The sequence below is a fragment of the Medicago sativa genome, chromosome 3, assembly GCF_051527215.1.
Source record: "Medicago sativa cultivar Bolivia chromosome 3, Bolivia_mono, whole genome shotgun sequence".
In the NCBI taxonomy this organism is placed as follows: Eukaryota; Viridiplantae; Streptophyta; class Magnoliopsida; order Fabales; family Fabaceae; genus Medicago; species Medicago sativa.
The window spans coordinates 40,401,380-40,424,792 of NC_140751.1; positions in this window are offsets into that span (position 1 = coordinate 40,401,380).

Sequence of the window (23,413 nt, forward strand, 5' to 3'; positions counted from 1 at the left end):
GATGATAACTCAATATGAACATTATTTTAATCAGGTTACTTGAATATATAACCAATGAACAAGTAACTTGATTAGAATAATGTTTAAATAGAGTTTTGATCCTGGAAGACGAAAGGTCACAAGGTGTGACCTTTCGTCTTCCAGGATGATAACTCGATTTGAACATTATTTTAGTCAGGTTACTTGAATATATAACCAATGAACAAGTAAGTTGACTAAAATATTGTTTAAATAGAGTTTTTATCCTAGAAGACGAAAGGTCACAAGGTGTGACCTTTCGTCTTCCAGGGTGATAACTCGATTTGAAAATTAGTTCAGTCAGGTTACTTGAATATATAACCAATGAACAAGTAACGTGACAAAAATATAGTTTAAATAGAGTTTTTTATCCTAGAAGACGAAAGGTCACAAGGTGTGACCTTTCGTCTTCCAGGATGATAACTCAATATGAACATTATTCTAATCAGGTTACTTAAATATATAACCAATGAACAAGTAACTTGATTAGAATAATGTTTAAATAAAGTTTTGATCCTGGAAGACGAAAGGTCACAAGGTGTGACCTTTCTTCTTCCAGGATGATAACTCGATTTGAACATTATTATAGTCAGGTTAGTTGAATATATAACCAATGAACAAGTAACTTGACTAAAATATTGTTTAAATAGAGTTTTGATCCTGGAAGACGAAAGGTCACAAGGTGTGACCTTTCGTCTTCCAGGATGATAACTCGATTTGAACATTATTTTAGTCAGGTTACTTGAATATATAACCAATGAACAAGTAATGTGACTAAAATATGGTTTAAATAGAGTTTTTATCCTGGAAGACGACAGGTCACAAGGTGTGACCTTTCGTCTTCCAGGATGATAACTCAATTTGAACAATATTTTAGTCAGGTTACTTGAATATATAACCAATGAACAAGTAACGTGACTAAAATATGGTTTAAATAGAGTTTTTATCCTGGAAGACGAAAGGTCACAAGGTGTGACCTTTCGTCTTCCAGGGTGATAACTCGATTTGAACATTATTTTAGTCAGGTTACTTGAATATATAACCAATGAACAAGTAACGTGACTAAAATATGGTTTAAATAGAGTTTTTATCCTGGAAGACGACAGGTCACAAGGTGTGACCTTTCGTCTTCCAGGATGATAACTCAATTTGAACAATATTTTAGTCAGGTTACTTGAATATATAACCAATGAACAAGTAACGTGACTAAAATATGGTTTAAATAGAGTTTTTATCCTGGAAGACGAAAGGTCACAAGGTGTGACCTTTCGTCTTCCAGGATGATAACTCGATTTGCACAATATTTTAGTCAGGTTACTTGAATATATAACCAATGAACAAGTAACTTGACTAAAATATTGTTTAAATAGAGTTTTTATCCTGGAAGACGAAAGGTCACAAGGTGTGACCTTTCGTCTTCCAGGATGATAACTCAATTTAAACATTATTTTAGTCAGGTTACTTGAATATATAACCAATGAACAAGTAACTTGACTAAAATGTTGTTTAAATGGAGTTTTGATCCTGGAAGACGAAAGGTCACAAGGTGTGACCTTTCGTCTTCCTGGATGATAACTCGATTTCAACAATATTTCAGTCAGGTTACTTGAATATATAACCAATGAACAAGTAAGTTGACTAAAATATTGTTTAAATAGAGTTTTTATCCTAGAAGACGAAAGGTCACAAGGTGTGACCTTTCGTCTTCCAGGGTGATAACTCGATTTGAACATTAGTTCAGTCAGGTTACTTGAATATATAACCAATGAACAAGTAACGTGACTAAAATATAGTTTAAATAGAGTTTTTTTAGCCTAGAAGACGAAAGGTCACAAGGTGTGACCTTTCGTCTTCCAGGATGATAACTCAATATGAACATTATTTTAATCAGGTTACTTGAATATATAACCAATGAACAAGTAACTTGATTAGAATAATGTTTAAATAGAGTTTTGATCCTGGAAGACGAAAGGTCACAAGGTGTGACCTTTCGTCTTCCAGGATGATAACTCGATTTGAACATTATTTTAGTCAGGTTACTTGAATATATAACCAATGAACAAGTAAGTTGACTAAAATATTGTTTAAATAGAGTTTTTATCCTAGAAGACGAAAGGTCACAAGGTGTGACCTTTCGTCTTCCAGGGTGATAACTCGATTTGAAAATTAGTTCAGTCAGGTTACTTGAATATATAACCAATGAACAAGTAACGTGACAAAAATATAGTTTAAATAGAGTTTTTTATCCTAGAAGACGAAAGGTCACAAGGTGTGACCTTTCGTCTTCCAGGATGATAACTCAATATGAACATTATTCTAATCAGGTTACTTAAATATATAACCAATGAACAAGTAACTTGATTAGAATAATGTTTAAATAAAGTTTTGATCCTGGAAGACGAAAGGTCACAAGGTGTGACCTTTCTTCTTCCAGGATGATAACTCGATTTGAACATTATTATAGTCAGGTTAGTTGAATATATAACCAATGAACAAGTAACTTGACTAAAATATTGTTTAAATAGAGTTTTGATCCTGGAAGACGAAAGGTCACAAGGTGTGACCTTTCGTCTTCCAGGATGATAACTCGATTTGAACATTATTTTAGTCAGGTTACTTGAATATATAACCAATGAACAAGTAATGTGACTAAAATATGGTTTAAATAGAGTTTTTATCCTGGAAGACGAAAGATCACAAGGTGTGACCTTTCGTCTTCCAGGATGATAACTCGATTTGAACAATATTTTAGTCAGGTTACTTGAATATATAACCAATGAACAAGTAACGTGACAAAAATATTGTTTAAATAGAGTTTTTATCCTGGAAGACGAAAGGTCACAAGGTGTGACCTTTCGTCTTCCAGGATGATAACTCAATTAAACATTATTTTAGTCAGGTTACTTGAATATATAACCAATGAACAAGTAACTTGACTAAAATGTTGTTTAAATAGAGTTTTGATCCTGGAAGACGAAAGGTCACACACGAAAGGTCACAAGGTGTGACCTTTCGTCTTCCAGGATGATAACTCGGTTTGAACATTATTTTAGTCAGGTTACTTGAATATATAACCAATGAACAAGTAAGTTGACTAAAATATTGTTTAAATAGAGTTTTTATCCTAGAAGACGAAAGGTCACAAGGTGTGACCTTTCGTCTTCCAGGGTGATAACTCGATTTGAACATTATTTTAGTCCGGTTACTTGAATATATAACCAATGAACAAGTAACGTGACTAAAATATGGTTTAAATAGAGTTTTTATCCTGGAAGACGACAGGTCACAAGGTGTGACCTTTCGTCTTCCAGGATGATAACTCGATTTGAACAATATTTTAGTCAGGTTACTTGAATATATAACCAATGAACAAGTAACGTGACTAAAATATGGTTTAAATAGAGTTTTTATCCTGGAAGACGAAAGGTCACAAGGTGTGACCTTTCGTCTTCCAGGATGATAACTCGATTTGCACAATATTTTAGTCAGGTTACTTGAATATATAACCAATGAACAAGTAACTTGACTAAAATACTGTTTAAATAGAGTTTTTATCCTGGAAGACGAAAGGTCACAAGGTGTGACCTTTCGTCTTCCAGGATGATAACTCAATTTATACATTATTTTAGTCAGGTTACTTGAATATATAACCAATGAACAAGTAACTTGACTAAAATGTTGTTTAAATAGAGTTTTGATCCTGGAAGACGAAAGGTCACAAGGTGTGACCTTTCGTCTTCCTGGATGATAACTCGATTTCAACATTATTTTAGTCAGGTTACTTGAATATATAACCAATGAACAAGTAAGTTGACTAAAATATTGTTTAAATAGAGTTTTTATCCTAGAAGACGAAAGGTCACAAGGTGTGACCTTTCGTCTTCCAGGGTGATAACTCGATTTGAACATTAGTTCAGTCAGGTTACTTGAATATATAACCAATGAACAAGTAACGTGACAAAAATATAGTTTAAATAGAGTTTTTTATCCTAGAAGACGAAAGGTCACAAGGTGTGACCTTTCGTCTTCCAGGATGATAACTCAATATGAACATTATTCTAATCAGGTTACTTAAATATATAACCAATGAACAAGTAACTTGATTAGAATAATGTTTAAATAAAGTTTTGATCCTGGAAGACGAAAGGTCACAAGGTGTGACCTTTCTTCTTCCAGGATGATAACTCGATTTGAACATTATTATAGTCAGGTTAGTTGAATATATAACCAATGAACAAGTAACTTGACTAAAATATTGTTTAAATAGAGTTTTGATCCTGGAAGACGAAAGGTCACAAGGTGTGACCTTTCGTCTTCCAGGATGATAACTCGATTTGAACATTATTTTAGTCAGGTTACTTGAATATATAACCAATGAACAAGTAATGTGACTAAAATATGGTTTAAATAGAGTTTTTATCCTGGAAGACGAAAGATCACAAGGTGTGACCTTTCGTCTTCCAGGATGATAACTCGATTTGAACAATATTTTAGTCAGGTTACTTGAATATATAACCAATGAACAAGTAACGTGACAAAAATATTGTTTAAATAGAGTTTTTATCCTGGAAGACGAAAGGTCACAAGGTGTGACCTTTCGTCTTCCAGGATGATAACTCAATTAAACATTATTTTAGTCAGGTTACTTGAATATATAACCAATGAACAAGTAACTTGACTAAAATGTTGTTTAAATAGAGTTTTGATCCTGGAAGACGAAAGGTCACACACGAAAGGTCACAAGGTGTGACCTTTCGTCTTCCAGGATGATAACTCGGTTTGAACATTATTTTAGTCAGGTTACTTGAATATATAACCAATGAACAAGTAAGTTGACTAAAATATTGTTTAAATAGAGTTTTTATCCTAGAAGACGAAAGGTCACAAGGTGTGACCTTTCGTCTTCCAGGGTGATAACTCGATTTGAACATTATTTTAGTCAGGTTACTTGAATATATAACCAATGAACAAGTAACGTGACTAAAATATGGTTTAAATAGAGTTTTTATCCTGGAAGACGACAGGTCACAAGGTGTGACCTTTCGTCTTCCAGGATGATAACTCGATTTGAACAATATTTTAGTCAGGTTACTTGAATATATAACCAATGAACAAGTAACGTGACTAAAATATGGTTTAAATAGAGTTTTTATCCTGGAAGACGAAAGGTCACAAGGTGTGACCTTTCGTCTTCCAGGATGATAACTCGATTTGCACAATATTTTAGTCAGGTTACTTGAATATATAACCAATGAACAAGTAACTTGACTAAAATACTGTTTAAATAGAGTTTTTATCCTGGAAGACGAAAGGTCACAAGGTGTGACCTTTCGTCTTCCAGGATGATAACTCAATTTAAACATTATTTTAGTCAGGTTACTTGAATATATAACCAATGAACAAGTAACTTGACTAAAATGTTGTTTAAATAGAGTTTTGATCCTGGAAGACGAAAGGTCACAAGGTGTGACCTTTCGTCTTCCTGGATGATAACTCGATTTCAACATTATTTTAGTCAGGTTACTTGAATATATAACCAATGAACAAGTAAGTTGACTAAAATATTGTTTAAATAGAGTTTTTATCCTAGAAGACGAAAGGTCACAAGGTGTGACCTTTCGTCTTCCAGGGTGATAACTCGATTTGAACATTAGTTCAGTCAGGTTACTTGAATATATAACCAATGAACAAGTAACGTGACTAAAATATTGTTTAAATAGAGTTTTTTATCCTGGAAGACGAAAGGTCACAAGGTGTGACCTTTCGTCTTCCAGGATGATAACTCGATTTGAACATTATTTTAGTCAGGTTACTTGAATATATAACCAATGAACAAGTAACGTGACTAAAATATGGTTTAAATAGAGTTTTTATCCTGGAAGACGAAAGGTCACAAGGTGTGACCTTTCGTCTTCCAGGATGATAACTCGATTTGAACAATATTTTAGTCAGGTTACTTGAATATATAACCAATGAACAAATAACTTGACTAAAATATTGTTTAAATAGAGTTTTTATCCTGGAAGACGAAAGGTCACAAGGTGTGACCTTTCGTCTTCCAGGATGATAACTCGATTTGAACAATATTTTAGTCAGGTTACTTGAATATATAACCAATGAACAAGTAACTTGACTAAAATGTTGTTTATATAGAGTTTTGATCCTGGAAGACGAAAGGTCACAAGGTGTGACCTTTCGTCTTCCAGGATGATAACTCGATTTGAACATTATTTTAGTCAGGTTACTTGAATATATAACCAATGAACAAGTAAGTTGACTAAAATATTGTTTAAATAGAGTTTTTATCCTAGAAGACGAAAGGTCACAAGGTGTGACCTTTCGTCTTCCAGGATGATAAGTCGATTTGAACATTATTATAGTCAGGTTACTTGAATATATAACCAATGAACAAGTAACTTGACTAAACTGTTGTTTAAATAGAGTTTTGATCCTGGAAGACGAAAGGTCACAAGGTGTGACCTTTCGTCTTCCAGGATGATAACTCAATTAAACATTATTTTAGTCAGGTTACTTGAATATATAACCAATGAACAAGTAACTTGACTACAATGTTGTTTAAATAGAGTTTTGATCTTGGAAGACGAAAGGTCACACACGAAAGGTCACAAGGTGTGACCTTTCGTCTTCCAGGATGATAACTCGGTTTGAACATTATTTTAGTCAGGTTACTTGAATATATAACCAATGAACAAGTAAGTTGACTAAAATATTGTTTAAATAGAGTTTTTATCCTAGAAGACGAAAGGTCACAAGGTGTGACCTTTCGTCTTCCAGGGTGATAACTCGATTTGAACATTATTTTAGTCAGGTTACTTGAATATATAACCAATGAACAAGTAACGTGACTGAAATATGGTTTAAATAGAGTTTTTATCCTGGAAGACGATAGGTCACAAGGTGTGACCTTTCGTCTTCCAGGATGATAACTCGATTTGAACAATATTTTAGTCAGGTTACTTGAATATATAACCAATGAACAAGTAACTTGACTAAAATGTTGTTTATATAGAGTTTTGATCCTGGAAGACGAAAGGTCACAAGGTGTGACCTTTCGTCTTCCAGGATGATAACTCGATTTGAACATTATTTTAGTCAGGTTACTTGAATATATAACCAATGAACAAGTAAGTTGACTAAAATATTGTTTAAATAGAGTTTTTATCCTAGAAGACGAAAGGTCACAAGGTGTGACCTTTCGTCTTCCAGGATGATAAGTCGATTTGAACATTATTATAGTCAGGTTACTTGAATATATAACCAATGAACAAGTAACTTGACTAAACTGTTGTTTAAATAGAGTTTTGATCCTGGAAGACGAAAGGTCACAAGGTGTGACCTTTCGTCTTCCAGGATGATAACTCAATTAAACATTATTTTAGTCAGGTTACTTGAATATATAACCAATGAACAAGTAACTTGACTACAATGTTGTTTAAATAGAGTTTTGATCCTGGAAGACGAAAGGTCACACACGAAAGGTCACAAGGTGTGACCTTTCGTCTTCCAGGATGATAACTCGGTTTGAACATTATTTTAGTCAGGTTACTTGAATATATAACCAATGAACAAGTAAGTTGACTAAAATATTGTTTAAATAGAGTTTTTATCCTAGAAGACGAAAGGTCACAAGGTGTGACCTTTCGTCTTCCAGGGTGATAACTCGATTTGAACATTATTTTAGTCAGGTTACTTGAATATATAACCAATGAACAAGTAACGTGACTGAAATATGGTTTAAATAGAGTTTTTATCCTGGAAGACGATAGGTCACAAGGTGTGACCTTTCGTCTTCCAGGATGATAACTCGATTTGAACAATATTTTAGTCAGGTTACTTGAATATATAACCAATGAACAAGTAACGTGACTAAAATATGGTTTAAATAGAGTTTTTATCCTGGAAGACGAAAGGTCACAAGGTGTGACCTTTCGTCTTCCAGGATGATAACTCGATTTGCACAATATTTTAGTCAGGTTACTTGAATATATAACCAATGAACAAGTAACTTGACTAAAATATTGTTTAAATAGAGTTTTTATCCTGGAAGACGAAAGGTCACAAGGTGTGACCTTTCGTCTTCCAGGATGATAACTCAATTTAAACATTATTTTAGTCAGGTTACTTGAATATATAACCAATGAACAAGTAACTTGACTAAAATGTTGTTTAAATAGAGTTTTGATCCTGGAAGACGAAAGGTCACAAGGTGTGACCTTTCGTCTTCCTGGATGATAACTCGATTTCAACATTATTTTAGTCAGGTTACTTGAATATATAACCAATGAACAAGTAAGTTGACTAAAATATTGTTTAAATAGAGTTTTTATCCTAGAAGACGAAAGGTCACAAGGTGTGACCTTTCGTCTTCCAGGGTGATAACTCGATTTGAACATTAGTTCAGTCAGGTTACTTGAATATATAACCAATGAACAAGTAACGTGACTAAAATATAGTTTAAATAGAGTTTTTTTATCCTAGAAGACGAAAGGTCACAAGGTGTGACCTTTCGTCTTCCAGGATGATAACTCAATATGAACATTATTTTAATCAGGTTACTTGAATATATAACCAATGAACAAGTAACTTGATTAGAATAATGTTTAAATAGAGTTTTGATCCTGGAAGACGAAAGGTCACAAGGTGTGACCTTTCGTCTTCCAGGATGATAACTCGATTTGAACATTATTTTAGTCAGGTTACTTGAATATATAACCAATGAACAAGTAAGTTGACTAAAATATTGTTTAAATAGAGTTTTGATCCTGGAAGACGAAAGGTCACAAGGTGTGACCTTTCGTCTTCCAGGATGATAACTCGATTTGAACATTATTTTAGTCAGCTTACTTGAATATATAACCAATGAACAAGTAATGTGACTAAAATATGGTTTAAATAGAGTTTTTATCCTGGAAGACGAAAGATCACAAGGTGTGACCTTTCGTCTTCCAGGATGATAACTCGATTTGAACAATATTTTAGTCAGGTTACTTGAATATATAACCAATGAACAAGTAACTTGACAAAAATATTGTTTAAATAGAGTTTTTATCCTGGAAGACGAAAGGTCACAAGGTGTGACCTTTCGTCTTCCAGGATGATAACTCAATTAAACATTATTTTAGTCAGGTTACTTGAATATATAACCAATGAACAAGTAACTTGACTAAAATGTTGTTTAAATAGAGTTTTGATCCTGGAAGACGAAAGGTCACACACGAAAGGTCACAAGGTGTGACCTTTCGTCTTCCAGGATGATAACTCGGTTTGAACATTATTTTAGTCAGGTTACTTGAATATATAACCAATGAACAAGTAAGTTGACTAAAATATTGTTTAAATAGAGTTTTTATCCTAGAAGACGAAAGGTCACAAGGTGTGACCTTTCGTCTTCCAGGGTGATAACTCGATTTGAACATTATTTTAGTCAGGTTACTTGAATATATAACCAATGAACAAGTAACGTGACTAAAATATGGTTTAAATAGAGTTTTTATCCTGGAAGACGACAGGTCACAAGGTGTGACCTTTCGTCTTCCAGGATGATAACTCGATTTGAACAATATTTTAGTCAGGTTACTTGAATATATAACCAATGAACAAGTAACGTGACTAAAATATGGTTTAAATAGAGTTTTTATCCTGGAAGACCAAAGGTCACAAGGTGTGACCTTTCGTCTTCCAGGATGATAACTCGATTTGCACAATATTTTAGTCAGGTTACTTGAATATATAACCAATGAACAAGTAACTTGACTAAAATATTGTTTAAATAGAGTTTTTATCCTGGAAGACGAAAGGTCACAAGGTGTGACCTTTCGTCTTCCAGGATGATAACTCAATTTAAACATTATTTTAGTCAGGTTACTTGAATATATAACCAATGAACAAGTAACTTGACTAAAATGTTGTTTAAATAGAGTTTTGATCCTGGAAGACGAAAGGTCACAAGGTGTGACCTTTCGTCTTCCTGGATGATAACTCGATTTCAACATTATTTTAGTCAGGTTACTTGAATATATAACCAATGAACAAGTAAGTTGACTAAAATAATGTTTAAATAGAGTTTTTATCGTAGAAGACGAAAGGTCACAAGGTGTGACCTTTCGTCTTCCAGGGTGATAACTCGATTTGAACATTAGTTCAGTCAGGTTACTTGAATATATAACCAATGAACAAGTAACGTGACTAAAATATAGTTTAAATAGAGTTTTTTTATCCTAGAAGACGAAAGGTCACAAGGTGTGACCTTTCGTCTTCCAAGATGATAACTCAATATGAACATTATTTTAATCAGGTTACTTGAATATATAACCAATGAACAAGTAACTTGATTAGAATAATGTTTAAATAGAGTTTTGATCCTGGAAGACGAAAGGTCACAAGGTGTGACCTTTCGTCTTCCAGGATGATAACTCGATTTGAACATTATTTTAGTCAGGTTACTTGAATATATAACCAATGAACAAGTAAGTTGACTAAAATATTGTTTAAATAGAGTTTTGATCCTGGAAGACGAAAGGTCACAAGGTGTGACCTTTCGTCTTCCAGGATGATAACTCGATTTGAACATTATTTTAGTCAGGTTACTTGAATATATAACCAATGAACAAGTAACTTGACTAAAATGTTGTTTAAATAGAGTTTTGATCCTGGAAGACGAAAGGTCACAAGGTGTGACCTTTCGTCTTCCTGGATGATAACTCGATTTCAACATTATTTTAGTCAGGTTACTTGAATATATAACCAATGAACAAGTAAGTTGACTAAAATATTGTTTAAATAGAGTTTTTATCCTAGAAGACGAAAGGTCACAAGGTGTGACCTTTCGTCTTCCAGGGTGATAACTCGATTTGAACATTAGTTCAGTCAGGTTACTTGAATATATAACCAATGAACAAGTAACGTGACTAAAATATAGTTTAAATAGAGTTTTTTTATCCTAGAAGACGAAAGGTCACAAGGTGTGACCTTTCGTCTTCCAGGATGATAACTCGATTTGAACAATATTTTAGTCAGGTTACTTGAATATATAACCAATGAACAAGTAACTTGACAAAAATAATGTTTAAATAGAGTTTTTATCCTGGAAGACGAAAGGTCACAAGGTGTGACCTTTCGTCTTCCAGGATGATAACTCAATTAAACATTATTTTAGTCAGGTTACTTGAATATATAACCAATGAACAAGTAACTTGACTAAAATGTTGTTTAAATAGAGTTTTGATCCTGGAAGACGAAAGGTCACACACGAAAGGTCACAAGGTGTGACCTTTCGTCTTCCAGGATGATAACTCGGTTTGAACATTATTTTAGTCAGGTTACTTGAATATATAACCAATGAACAAGTAAGTTGACTAAAATATTGTTCAAATAGAGTTTTTATCCTAGAAGACGAAAGGTCACAAGGTGTGACCTTTCGTCTTCCAGGGTGATAACTCGATTTGAACATTATTTTAGTCAGGTTACTTGAATATATAACCAATGAACAAGTAACGTGACTAAAATATGGTTTAAATAGAGTTTTTATCCTGGAAGACGACAGGTCACAAGGTGTGACCTTTCGTCTTCCAGGATGATAACTCGATTTGAACAATATTTTAGTCAGGTTACTTGAATATATAACCAATGAACAAGTAACGTGACTAAAATATGGTTTAAATAGAGTTTTTATCCTGGAAGACGAAAGGTCACAAGGTGTGACCTTTCGTCTTCCAGGATGATAACTCGATTTGAACAATATTTTAGTCAGGTTACTTGAATATATAACCAATGAACAAGTAACTTGACTAAAATATTGTTTAAATAGAGTTTTTATCCTGGAAGACGAAAGGTCACAAGGTGTGACCTTTCGTCTTCCAGGATGATAACTCAATTTAAACATTATTATAGTCAGGTTACTTGAATATATAACCAATGAACAAGTAACTTGACTAAAATGTTGTTTAAATAGAGTTTTGATCCTGGAAGACGAAAGGTCACAAGGTGTGACCTTTCGTCTTCCTGGATGATAACTCGATTTCAACATTATTTTAGTCAGGTTACTTGAATATATAACCAATGAACAAGTAAGTTGACTAAAATATTGTTTAAATAGAGTTTTTATCCTAGAAGACGAAAGGTCACAAGGTGTGACCTTTCGTCTTCCAGGGTGATAACTCGATTTGAACATTAGTTCAGTCAGGTTACTTGAATATATAACCAATGAACAAGTAACGTGACTAAAATATAGTTTAAATAGAGTTTTTTTATCCTAGAAGACGAAAGGTCACAAGGTGTGACCTTTCGTCTTCCAGGATGATAACTCAATATGAACATTATTTTAATCAGGTTACTTGAATATATAACCAATGAACAAGTAACTTGATTAGAATAATGTTTAAATAGAGTTTTGATCCTGGAAGACGAAAGGTCACAAGGTGTGACCTTTCGTCTTCCAGGATGATAACTCGATTTGAACATTATTTTAGTCAGGTTACTTGAATATATAACCAATGAACAAGTAAGTTGACTAAAATATTGTTTAAATAGAGTTTTGATCCTGGAAGACGAAAGGTCACAAGGAGTGACCTTTCGTCTTCCAGGATGATAACTCGATTTGAACATTATTTTAGTCAGGTTACTTGAATATATAACCAATGAACAAGTAATGTGACTAAAATATGGTTTAAATAGAGTTTTTATCCTGGAAGACGAAAGATCACAAGGTGTGACCTTTCGTCTTCCAGGATGATAACTCGATTTGAACAATATTTTAGTCAGGTTACTTGAATATATAACCAATGAACAAGTAACTTGACAAAAATATTGTTTAAATAGAGTTTTTATCCTGGAAGACGAAAGGTCACAAGGTGTGACCTTTCGTCTTCCAGGATGATAACTCAATTAAACATTATTTTAGTCAGGTTACTTGAATATATAACCAATGAACAAGTAACTTGACTAAAATGTTGTTTAAATAGAGTTTTGATCCTGGAAGACGAAAGGTCACACACGAAAGATCAAAAGGTGTGACCTTTCGTCTTCCAGGATGATAACTCGGTTTGAACATTATTTTAGTCAGGTTACTTGAATATATAACCAATGAACAAGTAAGTTGACTAAAATATTGTTTAAATAGAGTTTTTATCCTAGAAGACGAAAGGTCACAAGGTGTGACCTTTCGTCTTCCAGGGTGATAACTCGATTTGAACATTAGTTCAGTCAGGTTACTTGAATATATAACCAATGAACAAGTAACGTGACTAAAATATAGTTTAAATAGAGTTTTTTTATCCTAGAAGACGAAAGGTCACAAGGTGTGACCTTTCGTCTTCCAGGATGATAACTCAATTTAAACATTATTTTAGTCAGGTTACTTGAATATATAACCAATGAACAAGTAACTTGACTAAAATGTTGTTTAAATAGAGTTTTGATCCTGGAAGACGAAAGGTCACAAGGTGTGACCTTTCGTCTTCCTGGATGATAACTCGATTTCAACATTATTTTAGTCAGGTTACTTGAATATATAACCAATGAACAAGTAAGTTGACTAAAATATTGTTTAAATAGAGTTTTTATCCTAGAAGACGAAAGGTCACAAGGTGTGACCTTTCGTCTTCCAGGGTGATAACTCGATTTGAACATTAGTTCAGTCAGGTTACTTGAATATATAACCAATGAACAAGTAACGTGACTAAAATATAGTTTAAATAGAGTTTTTTTATCCTAGAAGACGAAAGGTCACAAGGTGTGACCTTTCGTCTTCCAGGATGATAACTCAATATGAACATTATTTTAATCAGGTTACTTGAATATATAACCAATGAACAAGTAACTTGATTAGAATAATGTTTAAATAGAGTTTTGATCCTGGAAGACGAAAGGTCACAAGGTGTGACCTTTCGTCTTCCAGGATGATAACTCGATTTGAACATTATTTTAGTCAGGTTACTTGAATATATAACCAATGAACAAGTAAGTTGACTAAAATATTGTTTAAATAGAGTTTTGATCCTGGAAGACGAAAGGTCACAAGGTGTGACCTTTCGTCTTCCAGGATGATAACTCGATTTGAACATTATTTTAGTCAGGTTACTTGAATATATAACCAATGAACAAGTAACTTGACTAAAATGTTGTTTAAATAGAGTTTTGATCCTGGAAGACGAAAGGTCACAAGGTGTGACCTTTCGTCTTCCTGGATGATAACTCGATTTCAACATTATTTTAGTCAGGTTACTTGAATATATAACCAATGAACAAGTAAGTTGACTAAAATATTGTTTAAATAGAGTTTTTATCCTAGAAGACGAAAGGTCACAAGGTGTGACCTTTCGTCTTCCAGGGTGATAACTCGATTTGAACATTAGTTCAGTCAGGTTACTTGAATATATAACCAATGAACAAGTAACGTGACTAAAATATAGTTTAAATAGAGTTTTTTTATCCTAGAAGACGAAAGGTCACAAGGTGTGACCTTTCGTCTTCCAGGATGATAACTCGATTTGAACAATATTTTAGTCAGGTTACTTGAATATATAACCAATGAACAAGTAACTTGACAAAAATAATGTTTAAATAGAGTTTTTATGCTGGAAGACGAAAGGTCACAAGGTGTGACCTTTCGTCTTCCAGGATGATAACTCAATTAAACATTATTTTAGTCAGGTTACTTGAATATATAACCAATGAACAAGTAACTTGACTAAAATGTTGTTTAAATAGAGTTTTGATCCTGGTAGACGAAAGGTCACACACGAAAGGTCACAAGGTGTGACCTTTCGTCTTCCAGGATGATAACTCGGTTTGAACATTATTTTAGTCAGGTTACTTGAATATATAACCAATGAACAAGTAAGTTGACTAAAATATTGTTTAAATAGAGTTTTTATCCTAGAAGACGAAAGGTCACAAGGTGTGACCTTTCGTCTTCCAGGGTGATAACTCGATTTGAACATTATTTTAGTCAGGTTACTTGAATATATAACCAATGAACAACTAACGTGACTAAAATATGGTTTAAATAGAGTTTTTATCCTGGAAGACGACAGGTCACAAGGTGTGACCTTTCGTCTTCCAGGATGATAACTCGGTTTGAACATTATTTTAGTCAGGTTACTTGAATATATAACCAATGAACAAGTAAGTTGACTAAAATATTGTTTAAATAGAGTTTTTATCCTAGAAGACGAAAGGTCACAAGGTGTGACCTTTCGTCTTCCAGGGTGATAACTCGATTTGAACATTATTTTAGTCAGGTTACTTGAATATATAACCAATGAACAACTAACGTGACTAAAATATGGTTTAAATAGAGTTTTTATCCTGGAAGACGACAGGTCACAAGGTGTGACCTTTCGTCTTCCAGGATGATAACTCGATTTGAACAATATTTTAGTCAGGTTACTTGAATATATAACCAATGAACAAGTAACGTGACTAAAATATGGTTTAAATAGAGTTTTTATCCTGGAAGACGAAAGGTCACAAGGTGTGACCTTTCGTCTTCCAGGATGATAACTCGATTTGAACAATATTTTAGTCAGGTTACTTGAATATATAACCAATGAACAAGTAACTTGACTAAAATATTGTTTAAATAGAGTTTTTATCCTGGAAGACGAAAGGTCACAAGGTGTGACCTTTCGTCTTCCAGGATGATAACTCAATTTAAACATTATTATAGTCAGGTTACTTGAATATATAACCAATGAACAAGTAACTTGACTAAAATGTTGTTTAAATAGAGTTTTGATCCTGGAAGACGAAAGGTCACAAGGTGTGACCTTTCGTCTTCCTGGATGATAACTCGATTTCAACATTATTTTAGTCAGGTTACTTGAATATATAACCAATGAACAAGTAAGTTGACTAAAATATTGTTTAAATAGAGTTTTTATCCTAGAAGACGAAAGGTCACAAGGTGTGACCTTTCGTCTTCCAGGGTGATAACTCGATTTGAACATTAGTTCAGTCAGGTTACTTGAATATATAACCAATGAACAAGTAACGTGACTAAAATATAGTTTAAATAGAGTTTTTTTATCCTAGAAGACGAAAGGTCACAAGGTGTGACCTTTCGTCTTCCAGGATGATAACTCAATATGAACATTATTTTAATCAGGTTACTTGAATATATAACCAATGAACAAGTAACTTGATTAGAATAATGTTTAAATAGAGTTTTGATCCTGGAAGACGAAAGGTCACAAGGTGTGACCTTTCGTCTTCCAGGATGATAACTCGATTTGAACATTATTTTAGTCAGGTTACTTGAATATATAACCAATGAACAAGTAAGTTGACTAAAATATTGTTTAAATAGAGTTTTGATCCTGGAAGACAAAAGGTCACAAGGAGTGACCTTTCGTCTTCCAGGATGATAACTCGATTTGAACATTATTTTAGTCAGGTTACTTGAATATATAACCAATGAACAAGTAATGTGACTAAAATATGGTTTAAATAGAGTTTTTATCCTGGAAGACGAAAGATCACAAGGTGTGACCTTTCGTCTTCCAGGATGATAACTCGATTTGAACAATATTTTAGTCAGGTTACTTGAATATATAACCAATGAACAAGTAACTTGACAAAAATATTGTTTAAATAGAGTTTTTATCCTGGAAGACGAAAGGTCACAAGGTGTGACCTTTCGTCTTCCAGGATGATAACTCAATTAAACATTATTTTAGTCAGGTTACTTGAATATATAACCAATGAACAAGTAACTTGACTAAAATGTTGTTTAAATAGAGTTTTGATCCTGGAAGACGAAAGGTCACACACGAAAGGTCACAAGGTGTGACCTTTCGTCTTCCAGGATGATAACTCGGTTTGAACATTATTTTAGTCAGGTTACTTGAATATATAACCAATGAACAAGTAAGTTGACTAAAATATTGTTTAAATAGAGTTTTTATCCTAGAAGACGAAAGGTCACAAGGTGTGACCTTTCGTCTTCCAGGGTGATAACTCGATTTGAACATTAGTTCAGTCAGGTTACTTGAATATATAACCAATGAACAAGTAACGTGACTAAAATATAGTTTAAATAGAGTTTTTTTATCCTAGAAGACGAAAGGTCACAAGGTGTGACCTTTCGTCTTCCAGGATGATAACTCAATATGAACATTATTTTAATCAGGTTACTTGAATATATAACCAATGAACAAGTAACTTGATTAGAATAATGTTTAAATAGAGTTTTGATCCTGGAAGACGAAAGGTCACAAGGTGTGACCTTTCGTCTTCCAGGATGATAACTCGATTTGAACATTATTTTAGTCAGGTTACTTGAATATATAACCAATGAACAAGTAAGTTGACTAAAATATTGTTTAAATAGAGTTTTGATCCTGGAAGACGAAAGGTCACAAGGTGTGACCTTTCGTCTTCCAGGATGATAACTCGATTTGAACATTATTTTAGTCAGGTTACTTGAATATATAACCAATGAACAAGTAATGTGACTAAAATATGGTTTAAATAGAGTTTTTATCCTGGAAGACGAAAGATCACAAGGTGTGACCTTTCGTCTTCCAGGATGATAACTCGATTTGAACAATATTTTAGTCAGGTTACTTGAATATATAACCAATGAACAAGTAACTTGACAAAAATATTGTTTAAATAGAGTTTTTATCCTGGAAGACGAAAGGTCACAAGGTGTGACCTTTCGTCTTCCAGGATGATAACTCAATTAAACATTATTTTAGTCAGGTTACTTGAATATATAACCAATGAACAAGTAACTTGACTAAAATGTTGTTTAAATAGAGTTTTGATCCTGGAAGACGAAAGGTCACACACGAAAGGTCACATGGTGTGACCTTTCGTCTTCCAGGATGATAACTCGGTTTGAACATTATTTTAGTCAGGTTACTTGAATATATAACCAATGAACAAGTAAGTTGACTAAAATATTGTTTAAATAGAGTTTTTATCCTAGAAGACGAAAGGTCACAAGGTGTGACCTTTCGTCTTCCAGGGTGATAACTCGATTTGAACATTAGTTCAGTCAGGTTACTTGAATATATAACCAATGAACAAGTAACGTGACTAAAATATAGTTTAAATAGAGTTTTTTTATCCTAGAAGACGAAAGGTCACAAGGTGTGACCTTTCGTCTTCCAGGATGATAACTCAATATGAACATTATTTTAATCAGGTTACTTGAATATATAACCAATGAACAAGTAACTTGATTAGAATAATGTTTAAATAGAGTTTTGATCCTGGAAGACGAAAGGTCACAAGGTGTGACCTTTCGTCTTCCAGGATGATAACTCGATTTGAACATTATTTTAGTCAGGTTACTTGAATATATAACCAATGAACAAGTAAGTTGACTAAAATATTGTTTAAATAGAGTTTTGATCCTGGAAGACGAAAGGTCACAAGGTGTGACCTTTCGTCTTCCAGGATGATAACTCGATTTGAACATTATTTTAGTCAGGTTACTTGAATATATAACCAATGAACAAGTAATGTGACTAAAATATGGTTTAAATAGAGTTTTTATCCTGGAAGACGAAAGATCACAAGGTGTGACCTTTCTTCTTCCAGGATGATAACTCGATTTGAACAATATTTTAGTCAGGTTACTTGAATATATAACCAATGAACAAGTAACTTGACAAAAATATTGTTTAAATAGAGTTTTTATCCTGGAAGACGAAAGGTCACAAGGTGTGACCTTTCGTCTTCCAGGATGATAACTCAATTAAACATTATTTTAGTCAGGTTACTTGAATATATAACCAATGAACAAGTAACTTGACTAAAATGTTGTTTAAATAGAGTTTTGATCCTGGAAGACGAAAGGTCACACACGAAAGGTCACATGGTGTGACCTTTCGTCTTCCAGGATGATAACTCGGTTTGAACATTATTTTAGTCAGGTTACTTGAATATATAACCAATGAACAAGTAAGTTGACTAAAATATTGTTTAAATAGAGTTTTTATCCTAGAAGACGAAAGGTCACAAGGTGTGACCTTTCGTCTTCCAGGATGATAACTCAATATGAACATTATTTTAATCAGGTTACTTGAATATATAACCAATGAACAAGTAACTTGATTAGAATAATGTTTAAATAGAGTTTTGATCCTGGAAGACGAAAGGTCACAAGGTGTGACCTTTCGTCTTCCAGGATGATAACTCGATTTGAACATTATTTTAGTCAGGTTACTTGAATATATAACCAATGAACAAGTAAGTTGACTAAAATATTGTTTAAATAGAGTTTTGATCCTGGAAGACGAAAGGTCACAAGGTGTGACCTTTCGTCTTCCAGGATGATAACTCGATTTGAACATTATTTTAGTCAGGTTACTTGAATATATAACCAATGAACAAGTAATGTGACTAAAATATGGTTTAAATAGAGTTTTTATCCTGGAAGACGAAAGATCACAAGGTGTGACCTTTCGTCTTCCAGGATGATAACTCGATTTGAACAATATTTTAGTCAGGTTACTTGAATATATAACCAATGAACAAGTAACTTGACAAAAATATTGTTTAAATAGAGTTTTTATCCTGGAAGACGAAAGGTCACAAGGTGTGACCTTTCGTCTTCCAGGATGATAACTCAATTAAACATTATTTTAGTCAGGTTACTTGAATATATAACCAATGAACAAGTAACTTGACTAAAATGTTGTTTAAATAGAGTTTTGATCCTGGAAGACGAAAGGTCACACACGAAAGGTCACAAGGTGTGACCTTTCGTCTTCCAGGATGATAACTCGGTTTGAACATTATTTTAGTCAGGTTACTTGAATATATAACCAATGAACAAGTAAGTTGACTAAAATATTGTTTAAATAGAGTTTTTATCCTAGAAGACGAAAGGTCACAAGGTGTGACCTTTCGTCTTCCAGGGTGATAACTCGATTTGAACATTATTTTAGTCAGGTTACTTGAATATATAACCAATGAACAAGTAACGTGACTAAAATATGGTTTAAATAGAGTTTTTATCCTGGAAGACGACAGGTCACAAGGTGTGACCTTTCGTCTTCCAGGATGATAACTCGATTTGAACAATATTTTAGTCAGGTTACTTGAATATATAACCATTGAACAAGTAACGTGACTAAAATATGGTTTAAATAGAGTTTTTATCCTGGAAGACGAAAGGTCACAAGGTGTGACCTTTCGTCTTCCAGGATGATAACTCGATTTGCACAATATTTTAGTCAGGTTACTTGAATATATAACCAATGAACAAGTAACTTGACTAAAATATTGTTTAAATAGAGTTTTTATCCTGGAAGACGAAAGGTCACAAGGTGTGACCTTTCGTCTTCCAGGATGATAACTCAATTTAAACATTATTTTAGTCAGGTTACTTGAATATATAACCAATGAACAAGTAACTTGACTAAAATGTTGTTTAAATAGAGTTTTGATCCTGGAAGACGAAAGGTCACAAGGTGTGACCTTTCGTCTTCCTGGATGATAACTCGATTTCAACATTATTTTAGTCAGGTTACTTGAATATATAACCAATGAACAAGTAAGTTGACTAAAATATTGTTTAAATAGAGTTTTTATCCTAGAAGACGAAAGGTCACAAGGTGTGACCTTTCGTCTTCCAGGGTGATAACTCGATTTGAACATTAGTTCAGTCAGGTTACTTGAATATATAACCAATGAACAAGTAACGTGACTAAAATATAGTTTAAATAGAGTTTTTTTATCCTAGAAGACGAAAGGTCACAAGGTGTGACCTTTCGTCTTCCAGGATGATAACTCAATATGAACATTATTTTAATCAGGTTACTTGAATATATAACCAATGAACAAGTAACTTGATTAGAATAATGTTTAAATAGAGTTTTGATCCTGGAAGACGAAAGGTCACAAGGTGTGACCTTTCGTCTTCCAGGATGATAACTCGATTTGAACATTATTTTAGTCAGGTTACTTGAATATATAACCAATGAACAAGTAAGTTGACTAAAATATTGTTTAAATAGAGTTTTGATCCTGGAAGTCGAAAGGTCACAAGGTGTGACCTTTCGTCTTCCAGGATGATAACTCAATTTAAACATTATTTTAGTCAGGTTACTTGAATATATAACCAATGAACAAGTAACTTGACTAAAATGTTGTTTAAATAGAGTTTTGATCCTGGAAGACGAAAGGTCACAAGGTGTGACCTTTCGTCTTCCTGGATGATAACTCGATTTCAACATTATTTTAGTCAGGTTACTTGAATATATAACCAATGAACAAGTAAGTTGACTAAAATATTGTTTAAATAGAGTTTTTATCCTAGAAGACGAAAGGTCACAAGGTGTGACCTTTCGTCTTCCAGGGTGATAACTCGATTTGAACATTAGTTCAGTCAGGTTACTTGAATATATAACCAATGAACAAGTAACGTGACTAAAATATAGTTTAAATAGAGTTTTTTTATCCTAGAAGACGAAAGGTCACAAGGTGTGACCTTTCGTCTTCCAGGATGATAACTCAATATGAACATTATTTTAATCAGGTTACTTGAATATATAACCAATGAACAAGTAACTTGATTAGAATAATGTTTAAATAGAGTTTTGATCCTGGAAGACGAAAGGTCACAAGGTGTGACCTTTCGTCTTCCAGGATGATAACTCGATTTGAACATTATTTTAGTCAGGTTACTTGAATATATAACCAATGAACAAGTAAGTTGACTAAAATATTGTTTAAATAGAGTTTTGATCCTGGAAGTCGAAAGGTCACAAGGTGTGACCTTTCGTCTTCCAGGATGATAACTCGATTTGAACATTATTTTAGTCAGGTTACTTACTTGAATATATAACCAATAAACAAGTAAGTTGACTAAAATATTGTTTAAATAGAGTTTTTATCCTAGAAGACGAAAGGTCACAAGGTGTGACCTTTCGTCTTCCAGGGTGATAACTCGATTTGAACATTAGTTCAGTCAGGTTACTTGAATATATAACCAATGAACAAGTAACGTGACTAAAATATAGTTTAAATAGAGTTTTTTATCCTAGAAGACGAAAGGTCACAAGGTGTGACCTTTCGTCTTCCAGGATGATAACTCAATATGAACATTATTTTAATCAGGTTACTTAAATATATAACCAATGAACAAGTAACTTGATTAGAATAATGTTTAAATAGAGTTTTGATCCTGGAAGACGAAAGGTCACAAGGTGTGACCTTTCGTCTTCCAGGATGATAACTCGATTTGAACATTATTATAGTCAGGTTACTTGAATATATAACCAATGAACAAGTAACTTGACTAAAATATTGTTTAAATAGAGTTTTGATCCTGGAAGACGAAAGGTCACAAGGTGTGACCTTTCGTCTTCCAGGATGATAACTCGATTTGAACATTATTTTAGTCAGGTTACTTGAATATATAACCAATGAACAAGTAACGTGACTAAAATATGGTTTAAATAGAGTTTTTATCCTGGAAGACGAAAGATCACAAGGTGTGACCTTTCGTCTTCCAGGATGATAACTCAATATGAACATTATTTTAATCAGGTTACTTAAATATATAACCAATGAACAAGTAACTTGATTAGAATAATGTTTAAATAGAGTTTTGATCCTGGAAGACGATAGGTCACAAGGTGTGACCTTTCGTCTTCCAGGGTGATAACTCGATTTGAACATTAGTTCAGTCAGGTTACTTGAATATATAACCAATGAACAAGTAACGTGACTAAAATATAGTTTAAATAGAGTTTTTATCCTGGAAGACGAAAGATCACAAGGTGTGACCTTTCGTCTTCCAGGATGATAACTCGATTTGAACAATATTTTAGTCAGGTTACTTGAATATATAACCAATGAACAAGTAACTTGACAAAAATATTGTTTAAATAGAGTTTTTATCCTGGAAGACAAAAGGTCACATGGTGTGACCTTTCGTATTCCAGGATGATAACTCAATTAAACATTATTTTAGTCAGGTTACTTGAATATATAACCAATGAACAAGTAACTTGACTAAAATGTTGTTTAAATAGAGTTTTGATCCTGGAAGACGAAAGGTCACACACGAAAGGTCACAAGGTGTGACCTTTCGTCTTCCAGGATGATAACTCGGTTTGAACATTATTTTAGTCAGGTTACTTGAATATATAACCAATGAACAAGTAAGTTGACTAAAATATTGTTTAAATAGAGTTTTTATCCTAGAAGACGAAAGGTCACAAGGTGTGACCTTTCGTCTTCCAGGGTGATAACTCGATTTGAACATTATTTTAGTCAGGTTACTTGAATATATAACCAATGAACAAGTAACGTGACTAAAATATGGTTTAAATAGAGTTTTTATCCTGGAAGACGACAGGTCACAAGGTGTGACCTTTCGTCTTCCAGGATGATAACTCGATTTGAACAATAT